Source organism: Cydia pomonella, chromosome 12, assembly GCF_033807575.1.
Source record: "Cydia pomonella isolate Wapato2018A chromosome 12, ilCydPomo1, whole genome shotgun sequence".
In the NCBI taxonomy this organism is placed as follows: Eukaryota; Metazoa; Arthropoda; class Insecta; order Lepidoptera; family Tortricidae; genus Cydia; species Cydia pomonella.
The window spans coordinates 1,376,277-1,384,140 of NC_084714.1; the positions used below are offsets into that span (position 1 = coordinate 1,376,277).

Consider the following 7,864-nt stretch of genomic DNA (forward strand, 5'->3'; position numbering starts at 1 on the left):
ATAAATTTCAAATCTGAGGAATAGCAAAGAAATATATTTCTAACGCTATAAATATTGAATTAATTTTAAATTATTCTACCGTATAAGACCGATAACTAATAGTACAATATAAAACACTAGAACAAAATAGATTATGCTAAACATTTGAATAAAACATGCAGCTATGAATGATTGATAAATTTGAATAAACCTTAAACTATTACGTACATTTGTTATTAAAAAAAAAAACTCAACTCACCTGAAAGAAAACTCACGAAATTCCAAATCACAATAGTTCAAAACGTTTATTTTATTATTTATTTCGCTAGCGGCGCGAAAACGTTCGAAACGAGAGTTACACACACAATAACTGAACAACCGCACAGTCCGCACACACAGCGAGGCGGCAATGCAACTGACGACGGTTTGTTGTGTTGTGTGCAGCTGCCGCTAATATGTGTTGCCAGTATGCGCGGCGAAATCGGGGACAATAATAATTTTACGCCCTGCGATTCTATTCTACCTATCAATTTCATCCATGTGTACGGTTGAATAGTGGATCCGTTCGCATTCGCATATAAAATTTAGAAACGGTTTTAGAAATAATGGTAAACTCTTTAATAACAACGACAAAAATAATTCGAAGATTACTTGCTTTGCTAGTGGCCACTGTGGCCAGTATGCACAAAATTTTACCTAAACTAATATAACCCTGAATTACAAGAAGGAAATAGTATCAAATAAAATACAACTCTTTACTATTACAGTATTTACATTTCGTAATAACTATACGTTTTAGAGAACGAACTCATAGGGACCGTGCTCGTTGGAGGGTCTGTCATCTTGTGGCCTGAATCGGAACCATAAACATGCACATGTACACGTCACGTGTTTTCTTGTGCATAGTAGGTTCTGCCATCTTGTGGGCTTCATCGGAACAAAAAACATCACATTTACGCCTCGCGCCGCGCCAAAAATCCGGCAGCTCCTGTGCTGCCTCCTACAGTTCATGTTCGCTCCCTATAGACATGCAAAGGAAATTTTTCGTCGTATTTGTCAGAAAAAAGTTGAAATCCATTAAAATCATGGATACGATTAGGCCGGTGTGTTTCAATGGCACTCCTATACCTTTTAGCCCGTCTGTAAAGGATTTAGGTGTGCACTTGGATTGTACTTTGAGCTGGAGACCGCAGGTTGCCGAAATCAGTCGGAAGGTTACGGGCACCCTTCACGCTCTTAACAAACTCAGACACTTTTTGCCAGTCAAAACTAAAACTTTATTAGTTAACACTATGGTGATGTGTGCTATCCTGACTTAAATGAAGAGCTACTTGACAAGTTGGACCGTCTTCTTAATAATTGTATCCGCTTTATCTTCTGTCTCCGGAAATATGATCATGTGTCCTCGTTTCGTTCCCAGTTGGGCTGGCTCCCTATTCGTCAACGGCGTAATATTCGTATGCTCTGCACTCTCTATTCCATTCTCAATGATCCACACTCCCCTGAATACCTTAAGTACTTCTTTCACTTTCATGGTGCTTCTCGTGACCGTCAATTTCGCTCTACTGGCAATCTCTCTCTTTCTATCCCCACTCATAGAACAAGCTTCATGTCTAACTCTTACGCCATTCAGGCAGCACGTCTCTGGAACGGTCTTCCCCCTAACATTAGAAAAGCTCCCAACAAGTTTGCTTTCAAAAAATCTGTGCGTGATTTATTTGCTGGCAGTTTAAAGATCAATTAAGTATCAGTCTCACGAATCGGTTATGTATATTATGTATATATATGTATATATATATTTATTTATTTATGTAATGTATGTATGTGTCTTTATGTATTTAAGTAGTTTATAATTAATTTATGTGTATTAGGACTCTAATTCTTTCAATAACAATTTCTTTTAGTTTTAAACGCGCCGCCTACAATCTTTTCTGCTTTGCCCTAAGGTTGACTGGTAGAGAATGCCTCATGGCATTAAGTTCGCCTTTTGTACATTAAGTTTGTCTTTTGTGCAATAAAGTTTTAAATAAATAAAAAAAAAATCATCAATAGAAATTATTTCAATTTATGTATAGTATCATAATGTATCACAAATTTCTAACTACTTTTCAATTCAGATCTCCCTTGAAATATCGCATGCAAACACGACTGAATTCGTGAGTTGCCCGGTTTTTACTTATGGCAACACCGTGGAGTGGCGCGTGCCGTCGCAGGCGCCTTTTTTCAACACAATATCATGGAAAAAGCAAATAATTGGATTAGTGCGTGTCTCCGGGTGATGTATGAAGATTAGGCTTTCCCTTAATGTTACGTTATGGACTTTTCAACACTTGCTCTCTCTTCTGTCACGCAGTGATTTGTCATTGAATTAATGAGCACTAACTAATGTTCTTTTTATTCAACTAACTTTAATCTTTTAAAAGCGAAGCACTGTGTACCATAGGGTCCACATAGAGCGAACATATGCGCGAGGCAATTTCCTCGCGCATAACATGGCCAGTTTAGAGGTGCCTCGGCTGAGGCGGCGCGCGTTTTCCTCGCCCGAGTGGACCCGTGTATTATATTGATATAATAGACGGGTATATTATAGTAATATATTGACATATATTATTATTACTTCGTAAAGACGGGCCTTACGGGTACTAGTACTACGAAGAGGGCCACTACGTTGGTGCCTTGGTGCACAAATTGCGTTTGCTCATGCTCGTTTGCGCACGCAGTGTGCACACATGTTCGCTCGGAATTATAATTATGATATTGACATCTTTGCCGTGAACTAAGTGTGAAAAAAATACCATTTAATAAGTACCATTTTTCATACCTATATTTATTGTAGTTAAAAATTAGTTAGTACCATTTTTTAGGGTTCCGTAGCCAACTAGGAACCCTTATAGTTTCGCCATGTCCGTCTGTCTGTCTGTCTGTCTGTCTGTCCGAGGCTTTGCTCCGTGGTCGTTAGTGCTAGAAAGCTGAAATTTGGCATGGATATATAAATCAATAAAGCCGACAAAATCGTACAATAAAATCTAAATTTTTTTTTTTTAGGGTGCCTCCCCTACACCTAAAGTGGGGGTGAACATTTTTTTTTGCTTCAACCCTACATCTACAGTGTGGGATATCGTTGGAAAGGTCTTTCAAAACTAATAGGGGACTTCAACAAACATTACTTGATAAAGTGAATATATTCGGAGATAATTGCTCCGAAAGAAAAAAAAAATGTGTCCCCCCCTCTAACTTTTGAACCATAGGTCCAAAAAATATGAAAAAAATTAGGAAGAACTTAAGAAAGACATTAAATGAAAACTATAGCGGATATGATAAGTTTAGCTGTTTTTGAGTTATCGCAAAAAGTTAAAAAACAAAAAAACATAAAAAAAACGTAGCATAGTAAAAAGACGTACACCCACAGTTCATCCCTTGGTTAACAATCTACCATACTTTAAGCTCCAGTTTAGCTTATTGTGACGGAAGAGTAACTACGGAACCCTACTCTGAGCATGGCCCGACATGCTCTTGGCCGGTTTATTCATACTTACCTATATTTATTGTATGTAGTTAAAAATAAACGTGGAATAAAGCAATTTAAACAAACTTTTGTTTAACTCGTAAAGACACTTGTAGCTATCGTATCGTACAAGGTATCCTGATCGATTAGTAATGCCAAGAAGGAAAACAACACTGTATAGTAGAAGCACCTATTGTATGTGTGTTTCTATATACAACGCCTTACATGATGACATTAATAATGTGCCAGTAAGTGTTTTTAAGCGGAAACTCAAAAACTGGCTAGTGGAGTAATAGTTTTTATTCTGTAAAGGAATATTTTGATTATTTTAATATGTGACATGCTTAATTATTATTTTCTATTTTATTATTCTTAAATAATTACTTTTCATATTAACTGACATTCCAATTGCCAAAAATGTGATATAGAGTCCGTTCGGAAAGAGAACAGTCGTGAAATGTATACCCATACACCACGACTCTTTCCGAACAGACTAGCTATGAAACATATTGACATACATCGCCGTGTGCCTGCTACACTGCCACATCTCAAAAAACCGTTTTTTCGAGAAATCGCGTCTCAAAGTTGTGAGAGTATAGTTCAGGGTGTTTAATAGGATCTTACTCCTTTAGTTTTAGGTCTATGAATTTCAAATTTAGCTTTTTTTACTCGGAATGATATAACCCTCCTCATGACCACGCCACTTTTTAAAAGAAAATGTATATTTTTAAGACACAAGGCCCGAAAGACAGGTATTTAGAGTTGTGGCCGTATTGCAGAAACGTTTTTTAAAGATTTTGGGATGCGGCCAACAAGGTTACCATGCAAATATAAATAAAAACACCAAAATAGTTAAAATCCCTTTATTTTATCAACTTTGATAGGAACAAGATCACTGTACGTGATAATATGTGTAACTAGCTTATAATCAGCAATATTATACCATGGCATTACCAAATAATATTAATTTTTTAACAGGTTCTTTATAAAATTTGGACAAAACTTATAAAACTTGTAAAACTTCTTTTTTAAGACATTCAAAATAATAAAAAGTATTTAGAATACCTACTATATTATAAAATAAGAAATCAAAACACAATACTGTTCCTTGCTAATTTGTGAAATCAACATCTTTAAAAACATTGCAGGCAATTTATTTATTATAATGTTATTCAGTAAGTTAATTCTTACAAGTAGGTAACTTCTTTTATGTAATCAGTTCAAGAAATAACGAATATCACAATGCAATTCAACTTAGCACTAATAAAAAAAGCGTTGTTATATAAAATATTTTGTTTTCGTTACTTTAGTAGAATCAACGTATGTAATAATCAGTCTTCTTTAAGTAGACTTACAAAATACAAAGGTAGTAAATTGCTGTATATTTTCATTTAAAAGGCCAATACACAATACACATGAAACATGAATAACACGTAACTACTGGTCACTAAACTTAATCATAGGTAATCAGTTCAAGAAATAACGAATATCACAATGTATCACAACTTAGCACTAATAAAAAAAGCGTTGTAATACAAAATATTTTTTCTTCGTTACTTTAGTAGAATCAACGTATGTAATAATCAGTCTGTAATAGTTCATCAATGCATTGTGTATATTGCGAGTGACTTTCGGAAAAATTAAAATCGCTTATAGTTGGTGGTGAATCTTGTAGGGCTCGAGCAGCGTCCAATAATAGTCTTCCTCGTCCTTTAAACATGTCTTTCATTAGGTCATAATCAAGACCGGAAAAACTTCTGTTTTCTGGTGAATCCTTCGCTTTTGACAAAGGTGTCACACGAGAGAGACTGTCCGAGGTGGCATTACGTGTGTTAGCAGATCTACTCGTCGTCGATCGTCCTCAAAATTTTAGATCTAAAACAAGCAAGCATATAAAACATAGCTATATCTAGTTTCTATCATTCTTCATAAAAGCATTTTAATTGAAATAAATTGAATAGCTAGGACACACACCGAAAAAAACATTAAACACAGTCATTACCACGAAAATGCCTTTAGCATTATCAAATAAGTAAATAGTAAATGTAAACATATCAAAGTAACGACTTTCCACGTGATTTAATTTTTGGCGCCAAAGTCCCCAAAATAATAGCAGTTATTATAATACTTAACAAAATTCCAATATTATGACACAATCCCGAATACAACCATCCCGAACACAGTTAGTAATATACCTCACACAATAAAATCCGTTGCATATTATTGGCAGTAAAGCGTTCTATAGAATTAGACACACATAATATTATATACAATAAAATGTTAGTTAAATACATACACACTCTTCGAAAACATGCTCAATGCTTATCTTTCTTCAGACGGGTAAAAATATGAATTAGGCTCACGACCCTCACTGATGAGCCATATTGAACCGCACTTGTAAGAAAACAAAGTTGAGATTTGCTTAATCATTTTGTTGCGTTGTGGTAGTTTCGGTGGCGAGCTGGTAATTTTTTAATAATAAGTGTAATACTTACTGCTGTGACACGACCAATTGCAGTTTGTTTCTTTTATATTTATAGTGATTCATCGTAATTATCACTAAACTAATTATTATTTTCGAGGACGCAACTCAAAAGCTTCATTTATAACGTGTGCTATATAGCCACAACTCAAAAGGGCCGTCAGGTTCACGTGCGAACGCCGCGGGAGCAGGCAAGTGGCTGTATTGCAGGGAATCTTTTGACAATTTATGGTCAAATCCATAAGGCCACTTGTGAGAAAAAGGCTCTTAAAGACCTTTTCTGCTATGGCTCTCGAAATAAGGTCGTAAATTGAACAATTTTGAATACGAATCTGCAATAATCCAGAAAATTAAATTTTTTGAATTGTGGCCGTATAGCAGGCACACGGCGACATTTGCACGTGATTTTTAAATTTCGGAATATTTGTTTCCACCATACTTTGCATGCCAGCTGTTGCTAAATTGCGTGAACCTGTAAATATCTTGTAATTACTTTTATGTACCAGTTTTTATGCAAAATAAAGACATTGAATTGAATTGAATTAAACGAATATTATCAAAAGTCGACGTTTCGAACTCTAATAGGTACCGTGATATAATCAGTTTAATTTGTTTCATGAATAACTTTTTAATAGCGAAGACAATTTAATATTCAACTTTGCTGATAGATCCGTCATAATTTCACCAACTTTAAAAACTAGCTAGTTTTAAACTACCCAAGAAGTTTAACTTTGAAATTGATAGGTAACTGCAAAGGACAGATTTACTGTTAATCGAACGAGGTAAAAAACCAAATATACTCACGCTCAACATTTTACCTAAGCCAAAACTCTTTTTACCACGCAGCTTACAGAGACATATAATCCTAATAGGCACAGAGTTTTTTTTTATACTACGTGGTGGCAAACAAGCATACGCCCGCCTGATGGTAAGCAGTCTCCGTAGCCTATGTACTCTAGAGGAGTTACATGCACGTTGCCGACCCTAACACTCCGCCCACACCTTCGTTGAGCTCTCGGGAACACAACACTTTGAGCAGGGTCTAGTGTTATTTGGTTTCGGTTTTCCTGTAAGGTGGAGGTACTTCCCCAGTTGGGCTCTGGGCTCTGCTCTAGATCTGGAATGACATCTGCTGTGCTGTGCCCTACCATACAAAGCGAGATGACATTCACAGTGCCTCTCCACTCTTTTGGACGTAGTTTAAGGACATACCCGGGTCAAAGTAACTACCAATAGGCGGTGTTCTTCTACAGTTTCTTGCCGGTCCATATTGGGATACCCTCCTCCAGTTGAGGGGGGATTTAAATCTTCTCGGGTCAGAGGTGTAAGGTTAGAGCCGGTGTAGCTTTATTTGACGTTCATAAGCGCATTGTAATATGCCTACTTGAATAATAAACTATCTTTATCTCTATCTGACAGGCCATCAATGACCCGACGGCAGCATAGGCATTTACATCGTAAATTCACACTTTTCATTTACCATCGATAACCGAAGCCACACAGGATAAAGGCGCCACATTCAGACCCATAGCCATTATCATAACACCAAAAGACATATTCCTAATAGTTATATTAACTCGGCGAGTTGAGGTCTCGAAGTGTCCAGTGTAACATGATCTTTTTCTCAAGTCGGCATCAATCAAACATATGGCCCTCAGGTTATCTTAAACCCATTTTAGACTACACACAAATTCTCGGATAGGACGACGGTGTATTAGAGTTAGTGCACTTACACTTAAAAGGTACTACTCCGTTGAGGAGGGAGAGGATGGAAACATGATAATTAGCTCCTGAGATACATCTTTGTATCCATCTAGCATTTCCAGCGCCATTGTGTTACCTAGTTTAAAACGAATTTTAGACTAATATACGCCAGCAACTTTACGGGTGTCGCAATT

The 7,864-nt window shown here is 36.3% G+C and overlaps 1 protein-coding gene across 2 annotated transcripts in view; it reads right to left on the reverse strand.

The window, feature by feature from the left end:
* LOC133523232 (protein trapped in endoderm-1) overlaps positions 1–377 on the reverse strand; it is a 66,097-nt gene extending 65,720 nt beyond the window's left edge. For both annotated transcript variants that reach the window (XM_061858714.1, XM_061858713.1), the window contains exon 1: positions 239–377. The gene's annotated coding sequence lies outside the window, so the exon portion shown is untranslated. The remainder of the gene's footprint in view (positions 1–238) is intronic.
* Positions 378–7,864: the final 7,487 nt, after the last annotated feature.